This window comes from Siphateles boraxobius, unplaced genomic scaffold (assembly GCF_051911475.1).
Source record: "Siphateles boraxobius isolate OS27281-9 unplaced genomic scaffold, OSU_SipBor_1 192, whole genome shotgun sequence".
Lineage (NCBI taxonomy): Eukaryota > Metazoa > Chordata > Actinopteri > Cypriniformes > Leuciscidae > Siphateles > Siphateles boraxobius.
In genome coordinates, this window is record NW_027508802.1 from 144,698 (window position 1) to 167,272 (window position 22,575).

General features: G+C 43.4%; 1 protein-coding gene across 3 annotated transcripts in view; it reads right to left on the reverse strand.

The window, feature by feature from the left end:
• The window catches only part of znf462 (zinc finger protein 462), a 111,738-nt gene extending 109,502 nt beyond the window's left edge, over positions 1 to 2,236 (reverse strand). The window contains exon 1 of one of the 3 annotated variants that reach the window (XM_077235444.1): positions 1,936 to 2,183. The gene's annotated coding sequence lies outside the window, so the exon portion shown is untranslated. Of the gene's footprint in view, positions 1 to 1,378; positions 1,903 to 1,935 lie in introns of those variants that run through there. The other 2 variants (XM_077235445.1, XM_077235446.1) reach the window with 2 other exon arrangements.
• Between the last annotated feature and the right edge of the window lie 20,339 nt (positions 2,237 to 22,575).

A 22,575-nucleotide genomic window follows, 5' to 3' on the forward strand; every position in this document is an offset into this window, starting at 1 on the left:
TGTGTTCAACATGACAAAGAGACAATAAAGAACGTGCAATAACCCTTACTCAGAGTCATAAACGGATCTGATGTCTACAACGGATCATCATCTACAATCATCTCCCAGAAATACTACAACATGAGACACTGTAAACGTTCTGTTTTCTCAAGTGGACTTCACTTCATATTTGATGAAGTTTGCATGATTTATATGTCTCGTGAAGCTGCTTTGAGACTTTGCATTGTGGAAATAAAGCTTGATACTCCTGAAAACAAAGCACAGGTTTAGGAGCGTTCCAAGCGTTTCTCCTGCGAGTTGAACAGGCTTTAGACTGGATCTTCATGAAAAGTGGGTCAGCGGTGAGCTTGAACCATGAGCCATCGCTGTGTGTCAACAGTTGCATAAGACGGCTTTTAGCTTTTCCAGGTCAGACACTCGACCAGATCACAGTCATTACAGTGAAACTACAGGGAAAATTCCCCTAAAATTTACAGCCTGAGAGAAATGACTAGCTGGAAGAACAAGATCACATATGCATTGGTTGCAAATCCATAAAACATTTAAGTGAAATCAGTAAAATGTTACAAACAATGTGCATACGTCTACATAAAACCATAAAGAACCTGCTTAGAAACATCAGACACAAGCAGTGTCTGAAAAACAGCCAGTAACCTTCATGTGAGAGAACCTGTTTGCCCTGACATGGGAGACGTGCCACCATTTTGAGTTCCTCTGGCCTGCGTCTGTCGCATTGAGAGAGTGTGTGTGTGTGTGTGTGTGTGTTTGTGTGTGTGTGTGTGTGTGAGCGCGCTGTCTTTGTCAGCGGGATTTCACAGTGGCCAGCGCGTTTGCAGAAGGACACACACACACACACACACACACACAAACACACACAGACACAGACATCTTCTCTTCCACCAAAATGCTCTGATGGTGTGCAATTATGTTGAGCGTGTCACAATCATACATGCATGTCAGATTATTAAACTATTAAACCAGACAAGTGCACAAACACTCACTTTCACTTCCAAGCAGAAGCTTCACATTTGGTCCAAAACAACACACAGGTGCACTAAGGGAACTGTATAACCAAAAAGTTCAGTATTAATTGATTCATAAGTTCTGAGACCATGGCTCATCAACATAATGCATTGATATGCATGACTGAAAATGCACTAAAATGACAGTAAAGAGAGAAGGAACTCTGTAGGAGCGTCTGTAGGCCACCGTAGTATTCATCAGAAACATGCTAAAGTCATCATGAAGCCTTCAACTAAACCGCATTTCACTTTAAAACCGGCACAATAACAAACCGCAGCGTGAGTGTTATTAAAAATATCGCGCTTTGGTCAAAGTAACTGAGCAAAAAAGTGCAAAGAAGCGTGAAATGTGTCACCAAACGCCTCGCTCGCGGCGCGTCCAGGTCCATGCAGTGGCCAGGAGAAAGTCAACCTTTGTTCTCCAGCGAGACTCCAGCGAGACTCCATTTTCTGGTGTCATTCTACACCTGCGGGGACAAACACCTGGAGCCCGGCGCGAAAAACACACACAATAACAACATCAACAACACTAGCGTTACATTGTAACTACACCGTCACGTCACGAGAGCGTACTGCGCGCGCGTTCGCTCGCGTCGCGTCCGTCAGTCTGTCTGTCTCTCTCTCTCTCTCTCTCTCTCTCTCTCCTTGACTAATGGACGCGGAGCTCCAAATCCGCGCAATGGCTTCCAACGCTCCCGTCAGACGCGCAACGCGTCCCTCAACCGACCGAAAAACACGCGAGCGATCAGAAGCTCTGGAGGAGACGCGTCACTTTACATGCACCAAGGTGCCCGTTCCGAAGGATTCGCTCGGTTCTGTTCTGTTGAGAAGCAAGCGCGTTTCCAGATCGTTCCTCTCCACGGATCCCTAGCTCAAACGCGTCGTTATACGGGTCGAGAAACCGAATACTCACGCCTGGATCCTGGATCTTCTGTTCTGAAGTTGTTCCCGGTTTAGAGCAGGAGAATGTTCGCCATCTTCTTCTCTCCTCCTTCTTCTTCTTCTCCTCCTCCTCCTCCTTCTTCTTCTTCTTCTTCTTCTTCAGTACGCCAGCTGCAGATGACCTGAGCTCTTGCTGTCTCTGAATAATGAGCAGCCTCAGAGACAAGGAAGACAATCTGCTAAGCATGCAACACAAAGAAGTTTTGGAGTCTAGCAAGCACCAGAGGGTGCACAAGAGTTTGCGATGAGACAGTGAGACAGGAGGAAGGTCCACAGAGCCTCTCATGACTCCAGCAGTAATGGAGCTCAAACATGGAGCCCCTCACGGCGCTTATGACACATTATGATGAGCCATATGATGAGAACGCGTCATTACAGACATTCATTATGGCGCGCGCGCTATAGACGGCGTCGCGTCATAATATCTCCATCTTCCGTTTCATATGTTCTCTTTTCAGAGGAACATAGTCAAAAAAGGTTTCCCTTGCATGAAAATCATTATTCAGCACAGTGTATATATAGATAGTTATATATGCACCACAGTCACGTGATGTGGCTGATTTAAAAATAAATTGTGAATCTCTTTTCAGAGGAACATGGTCAAAAAAGGTTTAATGTAGGCTACATGAAGATCATTATACAGCACTGTATATATATATATATATATATATATATATATATATATATATATATATGCACCACAGTCACACGATGTCACAGTGTGTGTATATATATATATATGATTTCAAAATAAATAGCATTTTGTCGTTCCTTTTGAGGTGATTGTTTTATTTACACATTTAAACCTGTGTGCTCCACTCATTCTGATAATAATATCATGTTTTGACACATATTCTGAACATTTTTCTAAGAATGTTATCGCTGTAGCCTAGGCATAGGAAATCGAGTGAAACGCTTCTCGAACAAGAAAAAAAAAATAATGGGCGGGGCTTGATTTTATCCGTGGGTAATTGATTGGATGGTGTGCGTGACGTCACCGCTGAACGGAGTGACTGCGGCCACGCCCACTGAGTGGCAGAAACACCGAGCGACAGCATCAAACCGCATCTAAAACGGGAAAGAGCTTTGGGAAAGATTGACTATATAAATAGATTTGACAATAAATCTGAGGTATATTTTTACAGACTGCTAAAGCTACAGAACAGAGAAGCAAATGAATCGCTGCGATTCACAGTAACTGGATCCAGGCAGAGAAAATGGTGGATTTGCAGTAATTTTGTGTCAGTATGCTGAATTATGGAGTAAAATCAAACCCTATATATTATATTGTTATATTGTATTGACAACTCATCAATTAAATATTTACCGTCTTATATTCTGCATAATTAGATGTTTTTAAATAAACATTAACAATAAACTACACAAGTTTTAGGGCTGGACGATATGATGATATATATAACACTGATGTAAGTGATCACATGGATTTAGACCTATATTGTATTTATAAATATAAATATTAAATCCAGTCATATTGCAGGTTTTTTGCCACTCAGGCCGTGTTCCGTAGGGAAAGTGGCATTAATGCATAACCTCTTTTGGCGGATCTCATGTGAGTGACACAATGGAAGTGTCTGGAACGTCATTCTCATTCAGAGTGCATGCTGGGAAGTCCGTCTCCACTCCAGCTGTATTTATGTAAGACGGCACGCTTGTTTCGTCACATTCGTTCTCTCTGGGTTTCTGTCTGTGGCCACTTGACTCAATGGTTAATTAGATTTTTAGCTGCTCTTAACCACTAATTCATAAATCATAACTCAATGAGCCTGACTGACACAGAACACCAATAAAGCATGACAGAATCATAAATCATTGACACGGAAACTGCTACTTTTACAGTTGTACTCTGAATGTCATTAAACATAATGACTTGTATGGTTGTGGGTTTGATTCCCAAGTAATGCATGAAACGAGAAAATGTGCATAAATGTAAAAAACATGAAGGTATGAAATGCATGATTAATATGTGAGTAAACTCAAACTTAAAAGTAAAAAGCTTCTAGTAAAGTGTAGTTAAACTCAGCATTAGATCCACATCGACTGTCTTGATTTGTTCATGTCTCTTTTTGTGGACGATTCTCACGCAAAAGATGTCTTCATAACCGACTTAATAATTTTACACAAAGTTGGATTAAAATGCAAAATTACTGTATTTCATTCATGGCATTGTGATGAGGTCATTTTTGACAAAAATGGATATTGGAAATAAATTAAGAGACAGACCGCTGAAAAATTTGCAGTTTCTCTGGATTTATTATTTATATGTAAATCCGTTTGAGTTAATTTAACATTTTTGACTGATTCTACAAACTACTGACAACATTTCTTCCAAATTTCTGGTTTCAGAAGATTTCAAGTTGAAGAAAATCCAGCTTTTAATGTTGTTTATGTGTCTATGTGGTGTTTTTAATCTGCTTTAAGACAAACCATGTGTAAGTTCATAAGTCGACAGCATTGCTGAGTATTTTCTGCTTAAAACTGCAGTGAACCAAAGACAGTCTCAAAAACACGCTTTGAAATCGCTGGTGTTTCTGACGTCACAAAGTACCTTGTAACCAATCAGATCAAGGTGTGATCGTCAACGAGTGGATCTCAGAGTGAGTGAGTGAGTGGAGGCGGGGCTCATTTGCATATTCATAGAACTGTATACTAAATGAGGCAAGAGTGTCGAGTTACATTCAAGCTATTTTAAGACATGAAGACACTTTTTTCAAGGAAAATGAACATTTAAATATGTAATTTTGGTAATTAAAGATGAGTTTTAAGGGATAAAATTACTGACTACAGAAGGACTTTTAAACATTATTATTGTGTTGTTTAAAAAATTTATATAAACTTGATTTCTTTGCATTATTCGAGGTATGAGGGGTCATAATCATAATATTATTATTGTGACCCCTCATACCTCGAATAATGCAAAGAAATCAAGTTAATATTATTTTTTTAAACAACACAATAATAATGTTTAAAAGTCCTTCTGTAGTCAGTAATTTTATCCCTTAAAACTCATCTTTAATTACCAATCATCATAATAAATCAAACTCCTGATGAAAGAGAATAAAAGCTGTTTCTGTTGAGTCTCAGGTGAGCTCTTAATCTTCATTACCTGCTCGACTTCACCGCATCATGTTTCAGGTAAATATTTGGACACAAAGGCAGGTGTAATAGACAGCAGCCTTGTGAGGTGATGATACCGTAGTGTTTCCCCTCAGGACTCAGTTGCACCTCATTAAATGCCTTTCACAGGTTCAGAAACATTAAAGTCTACATCACCTCATCAGAGCACACACACACCTACTGAATGCTCACACACACCTACTGAATGCACACACACACCTACTGAATGCACATACACATCTACTGAATGCACACACACACCTACTGAATGCTCACACACACCTACTGAATGCACACACACACCTACTGAATGCACATACACATCTACTGAATGCACACACATCTACTGAATGCACACACACATCTACTGAATGCACACACATCTACTGAATGCACACACACATCTACTGAATGCACATACACATCTACTGAATGCACACACATCTACTGAATGCACACACACATCTACTGAATGCATACACACATCTACTGAATGCACACACACACCTACTGAATGCACACACACATCTACTGAATGCACACACACATCTACTGAATGCACACACACATCTACTGACTGCACACACATCTACTGAATGCACACACACATCTACTGAATGCATACACACATCTACTGAATGCACACACACACCTACTGAATGCACACACACATCTACTGAATGCACACACACCTACTGTGTGCACACACACATGATCTACTGAATGCACACACACCTGATCTACTAAATGCACACACACATGATCTACTGAATGCACACACACATCTACTGAATGCATACACACATCTACTGAATGCACACACACATCTACTGAATGCACACACACATGATCTACTGAATGCACACACACATGATCTACTGAATGCATAAACACATCTACTGAATGCATACACACATCTACTGAATGCACACACACATCTACTGAATGCACACACACATGATCTACTGAATGCACACACACATCTACTGAATGCACACACACATGATCTACTGAATGCACACACACATGATCTACTGAATGCACACACACATCTACTGAATGCATACACACATCTACTGAATGCACACACACATGATCTACTGAATGCATACACACACCTACTGAATGCACACACACATCTACTGAATGCACACACACATCTACTGAATGCACACACACATGATCTACTGAATGCACACACACATCTACTGAATGCACACACACATGATCTACTGAATGCACACACACATCTACTGAATGCACACACACATGATCTACTGAATGCACACACACATGATCTACTGAATGCACACACACATCTACTGAATGCATACACACATCTACTGAATGCACACACACATGATCTACTGAATGCATACACACACCTACTGAATGCACACACACATCTACTGAATGCACACACACATCTACTGAATGCATACACACATCTGCTGAATGCATACACACACCTACTGAATGCATACACACATCTACTGAATGCACACACACATGATCTACTGAATGCACACACACATGATCTACTGAATGCACACACACATGATCTACTGAATGCACACACACATGATCTACTGAATGCACACACACATGATCTACTGAATGCATACACACATGATCTACTGAATGCATACACACATGATCTACTGAATGCACACACACATGATCTACTGAATGCACACACACATGATCTACTGAATGCACACACACATGATCTACTGAATGCATACACACATCTACTGAATGCATACACAAATCTACTGAATGCACACACACATGATCTACTGAATGCATACACACATCTACTGAATGCATACACACATCTACTGAATGCACACACACATGATCTACTGAATGGACACACACATGATCTACTGAATGCATACACACATGATCTACTGAATGCATACACACATCTACTGAATGCATACACAAATCTACTGAATGCATACACACATGATCTACTGAATGCACACACATGATCTACTGAATGCATACACACATCTACTGAATGCACACACACATCTACTGAATGCACACACACATGATCTACTGAATGCACACACACATCTACTGAATGCACACACACATGATCTACTGAATGCATACACAAATGATCTACTGAATGCACACACACACATCTACTGAATGCATACACACATCTAATGAATGCACACACACATCTACTGAATGCACACACACATGATCTACTGAATGCACACACACATCTACTGAATGCATACACACATCTACTGAATGCACACACACATCTACTGAATGCACACACACATGATCTACTGAATGCACACACACATCTACTCAATGCACACACACATGATCTACTGAATGCATACACACATGATCTACTGAATGCACACACACATGATCTACTGAATGCATACACACATCTACTGAATGCATACACACACATCTAATGAATGCACACACACATCTACTGAATGCACACACACATGATCTACTGAATGCACACACACATGATCTACTGAATGCATACACACATGATCTACTGAATGTACACACACATGATCTACTGAATGCACACACACATCTACTGAATGCACACACACACATCTACTGAATGCATACACACATCTAATGAATGCACACACACATCTACTGAATGCACACACACATGATCTACTGAATGCACACACACATCTACTGAATGCATACACACATCTACTGAATGCACACACACATCTACTGAATGCATACACACATCTACTGAATGCATACACACATGATCTACTGAATGCATACACACATGATCTACTGAATGCATACACACATGATCTACTGAATGCATACACACATGATCTACTGAATGCATACACACATGATCTACTGAATGCACACACACATGATCTACTGAATGCATACACACATGATCTACTGAATGCATACACACATGATCTACTGAATGCACACACACATGATCTACTGAATGCATACACACATGATCTACTGAATGCATACACACATGATCTACTGAATGCATACACACATCTACTGAATGCATACACACATCTACTGAATGCACACACACATGATCTACTGAATGCATACACACATCTACTGAATGCACACACACATCTACTGAATGCATACACACATCCACTGAATGCATACACACATGATCTACTGAATGCACACACACATGATCTACTGAATGCACACACACATGATCTACTGAATGCATACACACATCTACTGAATGCACACACACACATCTACTGAATGCACACACACATGATCTACTGAATGCACACACACATGATCTACTGAATGCACACACACATGATCTACTGAATGCACACACACATGATCTACTGAATGCATACACACATCTACTGAATGCACACACACATCTACTGAATGCACACACACATGATCTACTGAATGCACACACATGATCTACTGAATGCATACACACATCTACTGAATGCACGGTAACACTTTACAATATGGGTGCACTAATATGCATTACAGTATTTCTGAATTGCTAAAACACTAAAATCCATTTACAAAACCAAAGTTGCAAGTGTACAAACCACTTTATTGTTTGAATCACACAGTTTGCAGAACTTTAAACACTTCTCATGTGGTTAGACACAACTAGCAAATCGGAATCACTCTTTGTGCGAAACTGTAAACACATTGTCATTCACAAAGCACATGTAGCATTGTGGTGCACTTCAACTCAGAATGGCACAACACAGCCCCCAAAAGTGAAACACAAGCAACACACCGTTGTCATCGGTAACACACAAGCACTCAAAATTGAACACACCTGTTTCAAATCAGTAATGCACCTAATCAGTAATCAGGATATAAAGACATGTCAAATCCAAATGCCATGTGTGATTTTCACAATGGAGGGCAGTAGAGAAGGAGGAAGAGGAAGAGGAAGAGGACGAGGACGACGAGGACGAGGAGGAGGAAGAGGAGGAGGAGGAGAAAGAGATGGAGGAGGAGGAGGAGGAGAAAGAGACGGAGGAGGAGGAGGAGAAAGAGACGGAGGAGGAGGAGGAGGAGAAAGAGACGGAGGAGGAAGAGACAGAAGAGGAAGAGGAGGTGGAGGAGAAAGAGACGGAGGAGGAGGAGGAGGAGAAAGAGACGGAGGAGGAGGAGGAGAAAGAGACGGAGGAGGAGGAGGAGGAGAAAGAGACGGAGGAGGAAGAGAAAGAAGAGGAGGAGGAGGAGGAGGAGAAAGAGACGGAGGAGGAAGAGAAAGAAGAGGAGGAGGAGGAGGAGGAGAAAGAGACGGAGGAGGAGGAGGAGGAGAAAGAGACGGAGGAGGAAGAGACAGAAGAGGAAGAGGAGGTGGAGGAGAAAGAGACGGAGGAGGAGGAGGAGAAAGAGACGGAGGAGGAGGAGGAGAAAGAGACGGAGGAGGAGGAGGAGGAGGAGAAAGAGACGGAGGAGGAAGAGACAGAAGAGGAAGAGGAGGTGGAGGAGAAAGAGACGGAGCAGGAGGAGGAGAAAGAGACGGAGGAGGAGGAGGAGAAAGAGACGGAGGAGGAGGAGGAGGAGAAAGAGACGGAGGAGGAAGAGAAAGAAGAGGAGGAGGAGGAGGAGGAGAAAGAGACGGAGGAGGAAGAGAAAGAAGAGGAGGAGGAGGAGGAGGAGGAGGAGAAAGAGACGGAGGAGGAGGAGGAGGAGGAGGAGAAAGAGACGGAGGAGGAAGAGAAAGAAGAGGAGGAGGAGGAGGAGGAGAAAGAGACGGAGGAGGAGGAGGAGGAGGAGGAGGAGGAGGAGGAGAAAGAGACGGAGGAGGAAGAGAAAGAAGAGGAGGAGGAGGAGGAGGAGAAAGAGATGGAGGAGGAGGAGGAGGAGGAGGAGGAGGAGGAGGAGAAAGAGACGGAGGAGGAAGAGGAAGAAGAGGAGGAGGAGGAGGAGGAGGAGGAGGAGGAGGAAGAGCAAGAGCCATCATTTCCAATGAAATTAGAGCAACAATGTTCTGGTTCATGGAATGAGTATGAGGGAAGCAGGACTACGTGTTCAACCAAATATAAGCAGGTTCTCTGTGGCCTCCATTGTCAGGACATTCAGAGAAGAGAACAGGTAAGTGTACTATTATTTGTGGTCCGTCAAACTTACAGTACAGTATGTACAGTTGTGGAATGTCCCAGTAAATTACTGTAACATTTCTCTAAAAAATGGCCCTTTTCTTGCAGTATTACAGTAAAACTAATAGCAGTATTACTGTAAAAATAATAGTATTTTATGTATTTTACATATTTGGTGACATTTCAATGCATTAGGCCTGTCTGTACAATTCTAACAAGAGGTTTTATTTGCTAGAATTGAAAGACTGCCACATGCCGGTGGAAGGAGAGGTATGTTCTCACAACAGCAGGAGACCGTTATTGTCAATATGGTCCTTCGAAATAATCTCATTCGTCTGCGTGAAATACAACAGCAAGTTGAGGAAGACAATGTGAACTTTGAAGGAATCAACAGTGTGAGTCTCTCCACAATTGACCGTGTCCTGAAACGCAACCTGATAAGTGTCAAACAAGCCTACAGAGTACCATTTGAGAGAAATTCTGAAAGGGTAAAACATTTTTTTACATTTACATTTATTCATTTAGCTGATGCTTTTATCCAAAGCGACTTACAATTGCTATATATGTCAGAGGTCGCACGCCTCTGGAGCAACTAGGGATTAAGTGTCTTGCTCAGGGACACATTGGTGTCTCACAGTGGATTCGAACCTGGCTCTCTCACACCAGAGGCATGTGTCTTATCCACTGCGCCATCACCACCCCTATGAAACATTCTCTATAGAAATGAACCAAATTTTTTTTTTGAAGTAATGTAAATGACAGCATTCCAGGCTTCATGCCTCTGTATACATGTGCTGCATTACATTCAACACAGTGAAGATGTACAGTAACTCAATAGTGCTGTATAAACTCTGGACATGATTACTTACTTGTACATATTGATATCGTAATTCGTAATATATCGTAATATAAATATCGTAATTGATATCGTATCGTAATTGATATAAAAGAGCTACGATATCAATATGTGCAAGTAATCATGTCCAGATTATACAGCACTATTGAGTTACATCTTTACTGTGTTGAATGTAATGCAGCACATGTATACAGAGGCATGAAGCCTGGAATGCTGTCATTTACATTTCTTCAAAAAAATATTTTTGTTCATTTCTATAGAGAATGTTTCAACTGGATTCTATGGAGAGGCCTCATGAGTGCATCTTCTTGGATGAAGCTGGCTTCAATCTCACCAAGAGGAGAAGGAGGGGCCGCAACATTATTGGTCAACGTGCCATTGTAGAGTTGCCAGGGCAGCGTGGTGGCAATGTGACCATATGTGCTGCCATCAGCAGCTACGGGGTTATTCACCGCCATGTGACTTTAGGGCCTTACAACACTGCCCATCTTATAACGTTTCCGTATGCTCTACAGGAAGCACTTCTGAGACGTGAACAGAGAGGTGATGAGCAGGCAGAGCAACCCATGTATGTGGTAATCTGGGACAATGTGAGCTTTCACCGTGGTCCTAGAATTCTTGTGTGGTTTGAAAATAACCCACGTTTTATAAATGTGTGCCCCCCACCATACTCACCCTTCCTTACAGTTTTTCTCGATTGTTTACACACATTTTCTGAAAGAATGCCTCATATTCTCAGAACTCTACACACAAATCAAAAAACACACACACAATGGGCAAAACCCCTCAATTCTCCTGCAAAATGAAACTTTACATTCAAAACAATTGTTATTTCTTCTCAAAATGGTATTTTGTTTTCAAATGACACACACAAACCATCATATGAATAGACATTTATAAGAACCAGTTGAACACTGATGTGCTCAATGTAAAACACTACGATGAATGGAAAACACTTCTTCTCCATTCATCATAATGATTTAGGCCTTTTTTTGTTCAGTGTTACACTTACTACAGACAGTACATACATAAGTGTGTTGTAAAATATTTGAGAATATTGTTTTTATACTCAAAACACACGGTAACAAATATATTTTATTTTCCCCACAAAAACAATGTACACAGTATACTGTACATCCCATTCCCAACCAACACAAAGTTGCACATACACTACATACAAAACAACAGAAGAATTTACTGTACACAGTTACAATAAAAAAAAAAAACGAACAAAAAACTATGCTGCATCCTCTCTTCTGTTGCGGTCTGGCCACAGCACCTCATCCACATCACAAGCAATGTTTTCCCTGGCCAAGCAGCAGGGGAAATATCGCCTAGCATGGCGATTCCAGATATGAAAAGCATCAGCTGCTATATCTCCACATTCGTCCTCCATAGCTTGGAGAAGAAGTATACGCGTTTGTGGATTACGGTCATACACTTTCCATTTCCAGGCAGAAAAAAATTCCTCAATAGGATTGAGGAATGGAGAATATGGAGGGAGATAAACAACTAAAAAGCGTGGGTGGGCAGTGAACCAGTTACGACCCAGAGCAGCCCTGTGGAAACTTATGTTGTCCCAAATGACAACGTACCTGAGCTGCTCTGGGCCATCTACCTGATCTGGTGGAATGAGTGTGTTGTGTAGGGTGTCCAGGAATGTGATCAGATGGGCGGTGTTGTAGGGGCCAAGGGTAGGGTGGTGATGGATGACGCCGTGGTGGGTAATTGCTGCACACATTGTGATGTTCCCTCCGCGCTGGCCGGGGACTTCAACAATGGCACGCTGGCCGATGATATTCCTTCCTCTTTCGTCTCTTTGTGAGGTTGAACCCAACCTCATCAATGAAGATGAACTGGTGCTCCACTGCAGCCACCTATAGCTCAAGGACTCTCTGAAACACACATGACAATATCAGAAATAGACATGGAGTGGTCACTATTGTGAAGCACAATCATTATGATTACAATATTGAAATATGTATAATTTACTGTATACAATGTTGAGAGTATGCATCAATTGTGGGACTCACTTGCACATAGTTATATCGCAATTCTTTGACTCTTTCTGAATTGCGTTCAAATGGCACCCTTTAGACCTGCTTCATCCTGAGATGATTTCTGCGCAAGACACGGTCCAGTGTTGATAAGCTTACCCTATCAAAATTTTGAAATATGTCATTGTTTTCTATTATTTTTCTTTGTATTTGCTGTAATGTTATGGCGTTGTTTTCTAGGACCATGTTTATGACTTCAGTTTCCTGTTCAGGAGACAGAACACGTTCCCGACCACCTTGTGTTGGTAATCTTTCAGTTCTGCCAAACAAATAGTAAAATACTGTAAATACAAAGTAGGTATACATTTCCTAAATACTTGAAACATACTTTACAGTATTTTTACAGTCCTACAGAACAGTCCACATGCAATACTGTACTACTGTACTCATTGAGTACTGTATTGATATGCAGTACTGCAATTTTCTAGTGGGAGTAGATTTCTTACCTATTTCAGAAAGTCCGGATGATGGATGCTACAGTATACCTGCTCAGATTTGGCTGTACTCTTTGCCCAGCCTCCCTCATTGTTAGACCATGGTTGACCACATGATCATCCAAAGTGGCTCAGATCTCATCAGAGATTACGGTCCTTGGCCTTCCTCGTCCACGTCCTCGTCCTCGTCCTCCCCGTCCTCCTCCTCTTACTCTCACACCTCTGGCTCTGCCTCTGTTTCCTATGTTGGCATCCATTGCTCCATTGAAGAGCTCACCTGTTGCCCTTTTATGCTAAAGCTCTGATTGCTAATTGTAAAATAGTGTGATGGGTGTTTGCCCATGTGAGGAGTCAGTGTGCATATTTGAATGGCAGTATGTTCCTTGTGAAAACAAGATATTTTCTGCATGAAAATTGTGCCAAAAGCAGAGAATTGTGTGTAGTGTTTTGAAAAAAGTGTGTTTTAGAACTGCAATTTGAGTGTAAAGCAGGAATTGTGCTTGTAGTTTAGCAGAATTGGTTCAGGGGGTTGGTGAATGAGTTACATGTTGTGGTTATTGTGTCTCAAGTACAAGAATTTGTGTGTAAACAATTGAGAAAAACTGTAATCCCACTGAAGAATTTTTTTCTGCATGGAGGTGGAAGGTCTATGACAGAAATCCTTATTCACAGGAAAATCTCATTCAGTCAATGGATGCAGCATGTGACAACATTGGAGTGGAAGCGATTCAAGGTTGGATTCGGCATGCTAAAGGATTCTTTCCCCGTTGTTTAGCAAGGGACAGGATTGCCTGTGAGGTTGATGAGGTCCTGTGGCCTGACAGTGCCCAGAGATGCTGAGGCAGAAGACATTGCTTGCTAGCGATCTGCTGCATATTTGTTTGTGACTACATTTATGTGTGCAGGATTGTGCAAGTACTTTATAATAAATATAATTTCCCCCCTCTACCCTGAGTGCAGTGTTTTGCATTTATCTCTGTAGTGTGTAATGACTGCTGTGTAGTGTTTATGCATTCGCTGGATGTGTGTGTTATCTGAAAACAGTGTTTGGTTTTGGGTAAAGATAACATAGTTCTGAAGCAATTGTTTGATATAGCAAGACAAGTCAAAGGTTTTGACAGTGTAGCTTAAGTTTGTTGATTTGTGTTTATGGTTTTGAGAAAGCGAGAGAAACATTCAAAAAATGTGTTTTAGCAATTCAGAAATACTGTAATTCATGTTTAACTAATGCACACATAATCATGAGTTAATGTATGATTCATGAAGAACTAAACCATTAATTAATTATTACTGCATCAGCAACTAATAAAGAGTCTATATGATTAATAGATTAAGTAATACATGAATTGCTATTAATTCAATGTGTCATAGTGGATTAATTCCTTAATAACATATTTTATTAACTAATAGTGTAAATTAATGTGTTAATTACCACAATTAGTCAAAGCTATGCACTTCAACTACCAGTTGTTAATTAATCATTAGCTAATGATTTGCAAAGGTATTATTATGTTATGACTTTACTTGTTGAGGCACATCATTATTAACTAGTCATTTAGTAATTGTAGTAATTTACACATGAATTTGCACTAACAATGAAGTAATTAATCATGTATTAATGTGTACCTGTATCATCTGGAAGTTGAAATTCACAGTTACATATTTAATTAATAACAATTCCCGTATGAACTAATACATTAACCATACAGACTCTTAATTAGTTCATAATGTCGTAATCATTAATGAATAGCTTAGATAATCATTAGTTACACATTAATACAGTATTATATGTGGATTAGCTAAGCATGAATTAATGCTTATTAGTGCACCCATATTGTAAAGTGTTACAGAATGCACACACACAACTGAGTTTTAATCAAACTGATTGTATATATGTCAGTCATACAGAAATGTTAAAGGTAAGGTTTTTGCATAAAAAAGATAGTTTATTATTAACTGTGTGTGTGTGTGTGTGTGTGTGTGTGTGTGTGTGTGTGTGTGTGTGTGTGTGTGTGTGTGTGTGTGTGTGTGTGTGTGTGTGTGTATGTGTGTGTGTGTGTGTGTGTGTGTGTGTGTGTGTGTGTGTGTGTGTGTGTGTGTGTGTGTGCGTGTGCGTGTATTTGGATTTTTTTACAATTCTGGAGAGGTTTTTTAGAATAATATGCTGATTTAACACTGTTATCAAATATTTTAATTTGATAATCCTCAATAAGAGCGCAGCACTTACAACTTTAAGAATGTTATTTAATGAGGAACGCATGATCTCACGTGTTAAAATGAGTGATCAAAATTTAAACCCTGAAGAATCATATCCCGCAAATCATGTATCTTGATATGAAAAACCCAGCGAACAGCGAACGATCTGATAAGGTTCTCAAAGTAATGAACAAAAGTTCTTCCAATAACATTTAGAATTATCTGGTCTTTAATAATGTTCAAAAAACCAGTATTTATACATCGTTCATGGAAGGATTTTTCCTTTAACGTTTTAGTTGGACGTTCCTCTATTCTTTTTTAAATGTAACTGTTTTCGGAATGTTCAGAGAACATTCAAAAGTAACGTTCCAGTAATGTGTGAAGAATGATACAATGTAGCATTCTATTAACATTCATGTAAAAAAGACAATTACTAAAAAACGTCCCGGGTTACGTATGTAACCCTAGTTCCCTGAAGGAACGAGACGCTGCGTAAAACGCTGCGGGAACGCCTCTTGCGTTGTGCGTCATGAAGCACGTATGGAATCAGCCCAATGGCGAGACGGAACGCCACGAGTGACGTCATCGACCAGGAAACTAAAAAGCACACCCCTGAATACAATGGCGACAGCTTCTGGAAAAAGTCTGAAGCAAGTCGATAAAGGGAATGCAGGGAGTAAGGCAACGACACGCAGCGTCTCGTTCCTTCAGGGAACTAGGGTTATATACGTAACCCGGGACGTTCCCTTTCAGGAACGTCGAGCTGCGTGAAACGCTGCGGCAACGCTAATACCCACGTCGCCATAAGAGCAAGTGACCGACTGTGTGAATCAAAGATTAAATTCAGCCGAAAGCACCTGCGCCCCAGGGGTGGAGCTGAGGTCTAGGTCATAAAACCTGACGAAAGTATGCGGTGAGGACCAGCCTGCCGAATCACAAACGTCCTGGAGGGAGACTCCTGACAATAAGGCTTTGGAAGCCGCCATACTCCTGGTAGAGTGAGCTCGGACAGCCAAAGGTGAAGGCTGACCAACCGACTCATAGGCAAGTGAGATGGCCTCAAACATCCACTTGATCATCCTCTGCTTAGACACTGGGGGCCCCTTCTTAGGTGGTCCAAAACAAACGAACAGCTGTTCTGATTTTCTCCACAGGGCAGCTCTGTGGACGTAAGCATCTAAAGCCCGAACAGGGCAGAGCAGATTAAGTTTTTCCTGATCAGATGATGTAAAAGGAGGAGGACAGAAGGCCTGCAGAACTATAGGTCTGGCCACATTGGTAGGAACCTTAGGGACATAACCTGGCCTGGGGTGGAGAAAAGCCTTCACCATCCCAGGTGAAAACTCCAAACACGAAGGAGCAACCGAGAGAACCTGAATATCTCCGATTCTCTTAAGAGAAGAAATGGCAAGGAGAAAAATAGTCTTCAAAGTAATAAACTTATCAGCAACTTCTTCAATAGGCTCAAAGGGAGCTAGGGAAAGACCTTCTAGGGCGATAGCTAAGTCCCATGCTGGCACCCTCGTGCGGACTACAGGCCTCAGCCTCAAAGTACCACGAAGAAAGCGAGTTATAAATGGGTGTCTCCCCAGAGAGACTCCACTGAAAGGGACATGGTAAGCAGCAAGGGCCGCCACATACACCTTTAGTGTGGAGGGGGATAGCCCTGAGGAGAAACGCTCCTGCAGGAACTCCAGCACTGCACCCACTGGGCAGTTAACTGGGTCCAACAGGTGTTCTCCACACCAAGAAGTGAAGAGCCTCCACTTCAAGGCATATAACCTCCTCGTGGAAGGAGCTCTGGAATGAAGGATGGTCTCAACAACCTCGGCTGAGAGACCAGCCCCTACGAGCTGGGCCCCCTCAGAGGCCAAGCCCATAGCTTCCACAACTCTGGGCGGGGGTGAAGTATCAACCCGCTCGCCTGAGAGAGAAGGTCCCTCCTGATCGGAATCTCCAGAGGAGAGCCGTCTAGAAGAGACACTAGGTCCGTGAACCATACTCGGGCCGGCCAAAACGGGGCTACCAATAATAGACTGACCCCGTCCCGGCGAACCCTCTCCAGAACTCCTGGGAGCAGAGCAATCGGGGGAAAGGCGTACAGGCGTGCAGGGCCCCAGCAGGGCTGGATGACTGAGAGAAAACCACAGTGGACAGTGTGATGTCTCCCTGGACGCAAATAGGTCCACCTCGGCACGACCATACTGCATCCAAAGGAGCTCCACCACCTCGGGGTGGAGTCTCCACTCCCCGGGCCTCGGCCCCTGCCTCGACAGGATGTCCGCTCCCCGATTTAAATACCCCGGGAGATAAATCGCCCTCAATGAGAGAAGCTTCCCCTGGGACCATAGAAGGATCCGGCGAGCCAGATTGTATAACGGGCGAGAGCGCAGACCCCCCTGATGGTTTATGTAAGAGACCACCGATGTGTTGTTGGACCGGACAAGAACATGATGACCTCTCAGGTCTGGAAGGAAGTGCTTCAGAGACTGAAACACTGCCAACATCTCTAGACAATTTATATGCCAAAATCGATGATGGTCCTGCCACAGACCCTGTGCTGGGCGACCACTCATGATCGCCCCCCAGCCTGTGAGGGAAGCATCTGTCGTTAGCGTTACACGACGACAAAGAGCTCCCAACACAGGTCCCTGGGACAGAAACCCAAGGATCCCTCCACATGACCAGAGCACGGAGACAACTCCGTGTAACTTTGATCACGCGGAGGGGGTTTCCCCTCGGGGAGAACCCCTTGGTCCTGAGCCACCACTGTAATGGTCTCATGTACAGCAGGTCGCAGGGTATAACACTGTACGCTGCTGCCATCAGACCCAGCAGTCTCTGGAACTGCTTTACAGTGAGCAACTGGCCTAGCTTTACTCTTTTTACAGCTGAGAGAATCGAAGCGATGCGGGCAGGCGACAGGCGAGCCCGCATTGCCACAGAATCCCATAGTACCCCCAGAAAGGATGTTATCTGTGATGGAGATAGAACACTCTTTTTGGCATTCAGCCTCAACCCCAATTTTTTGATGTGTGCGAGGACGACATCTCGATGCCGAGCCGCTTGCTGCTGCGATTGAGCGAGAATCAACCAATCGTCTATGTAGTTCAGTATACGAATGCCCTGGAGCCGCAGCGGGACTAGCGCTGCTTCCATGCACTTCGTGAACGTGCGGGGAGATAAAGCTAGGCCAAACGGAAGAACACGATATTGGTACGCTTCTTCCCTGAAAGCGAACCTCAGGAACTTCCTGTGTTGCGGAAGGATGGAGATTTGGAAGTATGCGTCCTTCAGATCTATCGTGACAAACCAGTCCTCGGACCTGATTTGTGACACGATTTGCTTTAGCGTAAGCATCTTGAATTTGAGCTTGGCTACAGCACGATTTAATAGGCGCAGATCTAAAATTGGACGCAACCCCCATCCTTCTTTGGAACGATGAAATATCGGCTGTAATAACCTGACTCCTCGCTGGGAGGAGGAACCCGTTCTATAGCCTCCTTTTGAAGGAGCGTTTTCACCTCTTGTTCCATTACCAGAGCCTGCTCGGGGCCCACCACGGTGGGCAGGACCCCGTTGAATCGAGGAGGAGGAGATCTGAACTGAATGGCATAACCCCTTTCTATCGAATGCAGAACCCACTGAGATATTTTTGGAAGACTTTTCCACTCTGACAGAAAATCTACTAAGGATACCAGCCTCTCACCGTGAGAGAACGGGCACCGTCTGAAGCGGTGAACACCTCCCTCTCACGGTGGGGACCACCCTCAGCATCCTGACACCAGTGGCGTCAGGACTTCTTAGACGAAGCCTTCCTTGCCATAATGACTGTCCTCAGATCAGTCTTACCACTAGAAGGCTTCGCCTGAGACTGTCGCGTCTGTTCCCACTATTTAGAAGGGGGGCCACGAGACGCGACACTCTGCCTTTGTAGCGCCCTATGTGAGGAGCTAGTCGACGGCTTGGTCTGCCCTCGCCCAGCAGACCCTGGGAAATGAACTTTAAGTGGGAGGAATTTTTGAAAAGCTGCAGCTTGTTTCTTTTCTTCCTGAAATTTATCTATGACCGTGTTTACCGCGTCACCGAATAAACCAGATGGAGAAAGTGGAGCATCCAAAAGAAAAGCTTTCTCTTTATCCTTCATATCTGACAGATTAAGCCACAAGTGTCTCTCTGCGGCCACCAGGGCTGCCATAGAACGGCCCATTAGTTTAGCCGATTCCCTGGTGGCACGCAGAGATAAATCTGCAGCCTGACGCAGTTCTCGAACCACGTCAGTGCTGACCTCCTCACTCTCACTCATATCTTTTAAAAGATCGGCTTGGTATGCCTGCAATATTGACATCGTGTACAGACACGCCGAAGCCTGACCAGCCGCCGAATAAGCCTTACCCACCAGAGCCGAAGTATTTCTGAGAGGATTGGTGGGGAAAGCTGGTTTCTTAAGAGACGAGGAAGACTCAGCAGAAAGATGGCTAGCTAGAGTCTCCTCCGCCTTGGGCATCGCCCCATAACCATATAACTTAGCCCCCGATATATTAGAATATGTGGAAGTCTGGGGGCTAAACACACGATAAGAGGCGGGTCTCTTCCACGACCTCGACACCTCGGTGTGGAGATCGGGAAGAAACGGAAGGCACCGCCGTGGAGGCTGAACGCGGGAAGGCAAAAATCTTTGTCAAGCTTGCTTTTAGAAACATATTCCTGCCTAACAGCTGGCCACTCAATGCTTACTTTTGACACAGCACGAGTGAGCACCTCCATAAGCTCCTCGTGTTCAGGGGAATGAGGTGACGAGTCCTCAACATCCCCTGTCTCAATACTGACAACATCCAGGTCCTCAGAACTGGATAGCTGCAGTATTGGTGCCTCAGCCTGGGGGGAAGAAACCGCAATGCGTGCTTCCACACCCGGAACTGAGGCACTGGAACTGGCAGGTAAAGGCTGAGATAAGGCAGAGCCCGTCTCAAACCCCGCTGACAGATCCATTTGCGATCCCCACGACAGGCGCCGCCGCTCTGCCTCGACAGAAGCGGGACCCGAGCCGTGGGGAGCGCAAACCGAGCCACTCTCCTCGAAGAGTGATCGGCGGGAGCGGAGCGTTCTTAATGGAAAACGCTCGCAATGCTCACAATCAGCCCCCTCGAGAGCTGACTGGGCATGCTGCACTCCCAAACAAACAACACACAGATCGTGTGTATCCCCACCCGTGAGAAAACGAGTACAGGGGGGAACACACTTTCTGTATTGCTGCTCGCTCGTCATACTGATATATGTGAAAATATATATAGTTTTTTAAGTGAAAAACTCCTGCCTAGCAATCACTAAGAACAGACAAAAACACAGGGACAGATTCACACACAGAGCGCTTGCTGAAGACAACAGAAGCTGTCGCCATTGTGTTCAGGGGTGTGCTTTATAGTTTCCTGGTCGATGACGTCACTCGTGACGTTCCGTCTCGCCATTGGGCTGATTCCATACGTGCTTCATGACGCACAACGCAAGAGGCGTTCCCGCAGCGTTTCACGCAGCTCGACGTTCCTGAAAGGGAACTAGACGTTTTGAACATTCAGAAATAATGTTTTCATAACTTAACGTTCTTAGATCATATTTTTGTCAGCTGTTTGTGTAACCTAACCACTGAAGAACCGTTACTGATGAACCCAGTGAAGAACGACAGCATCGAAGAGCTGATCTGAGATGTGTGTGTTGTTCAGGATGAGCTGATCTGAGATGTGTGTATTGTTCAGGATGAGCTGATCTGAGATGTGTGTGTTGTTCAGGATGAGCTGATCTGAGATGTGTGTTGTTCAGGATGAGCTGATCTGAGATGTGTGTGTTGTTCAGGATGAGCTGATCTGAGATGTGTGTATTGTTCAGGATGAGCTGATCTGAGATGTGTGTGTTGTTCATGATGAGCTGATCTGAGATGTGTGTGTTATTCAGGATGAGCTGATCTGAGATGTGTGTATTGTTCAGGATGAGCTGATCTGAGATGTGTGTATTGTTCATGATGAGCTGATCTGAGATGTGTGAGTAATGTTCAGGATGAGCTGATCTGAGATGTGTGTAATGTTCAGGATGAGCTGATCTGAGATGTGTGTGTTGTTCAGGATGAGCTGATCTGAGATGTGTGTGTTGTTCAGGATGAGCTGATCTGAGATGTGTGTGTTCAGGATGAGCTGATCTGAGATGTGTGTGTTGTTCAGGATGAGCTGATCTGAGATGTGTGTGTTGTTCTGGATGAGCTGATCTGAGATGTGTGTGTTGTTCAGGATGAGCTGACTTGAGATGTGTGTATTGTTCAGGATGAGCTGATCTGAGATGTGTGTATTGTTCAGGATGAGCTGATCTGAGATGAGTGGGTTGTTCAGGGTGAGCTGATCTGCGATGTGTGTGTTGTTCAGGATGAGCTGATCTGAGATGTGTTTGTTGTTCAGGATGAGCTGATCTGAGATGTGTGGGTTGTTCAGGATGAGCTGATCTGAGATGTGTGTAATGTTCAGGATGAGCAGATCTGACATGTGTGTGTTGTTCAGGATGAGCTGATCTGAGATGTGTGTGTTGTTCAGGATGAGCTGATCTGAGATGTGTGTGTTGTTCAGGATGAGCTGATCTGAGATGTGTGTGTTCAGGATGAGCTGATCTGGGCTGTGTGGGTTGTTCAGGATGAGCTGATCTGAGATGAGTATGTGTTGTTCAGGATGAGCTGATCTGAGATGTGTGTGTTCAGGATGAGCTGATCTGGGCTGTGTGGGTTGTTCAGGAAGAGCTGATCTGAGATGTGTGTGTTGTTCAGGATGAGCTGATCTGAGATGTGTGTAT